We start from the raw sequence: 645 nt of genomic DNA on the forward strand, positions 1-645 counted from the left end.
TCAGTGCCAAAGCCCTTGTTCCACCTGAGACTCCGGTATTGAGGAATACGCCCAGCTTCCCCCTTAAGGGACCCCTGCCTACTTACAAAAGGACTAAAAAGACTAGAAGGTGAGGAGAGTAGAAAACGGTCTCTCCTTAGGCAGGAAGACACGGGGTATTTTGAACCTCCACCTCCTAGGCCTGACCATCCCAGCACAGAAAACAAAGCAGGGCCTCTCGGGCCAGGCAGCAGGCACTACCCTGACTCCCTGAGACTCCAACACAGAAAAAAGGGGGGCCTCTGTGTACACCCTCTTGGGCATCAAAGATGCCACCTCCTGCTGCGAAGGTGGGAACAGGGCCACCGAGCTGGTGTGTGTGTCTGCCACACGGGCTACCACAGTGGGATCCCCACACCTTCCTGCCTGTTCTGCGAGGCTGGGGGTACACCGGGAGCTGAGCTCAGACCTGCTGAGTGCCCAGTCGCGGCTTTCGTTCCCTTTCTCAACCTGGGCCCCGAGGAGGAAGCCCTCCACCATTCGAGCCTCTCTCCACCTCAGGTCGGAGGGAAGAGGGGCACTAGTGGACACCAGGGCTGTGTCAGAGGTTGGGGCTGGGCGGGGCAGCCTGCAGCGGGGAGCCCGGAGCCAGCTGGTCCGCCGAAG

The sequence above is a fragment of the Myotis brandtii genome, unplaced genomic scaffold (genome assembly GCF_000412655.1).
Source record: "Myotis brandtii unplaced genomic scaffold, ASM41265v1 scaffold165, whole genome shotgun sequence".
Classification (NCBI taxonomy): Eukaryota; Metazoa; Chordata; class Mammalia; order Chiroptera; family Vespertilionidae; genus Myotis; species Myotis brandtii.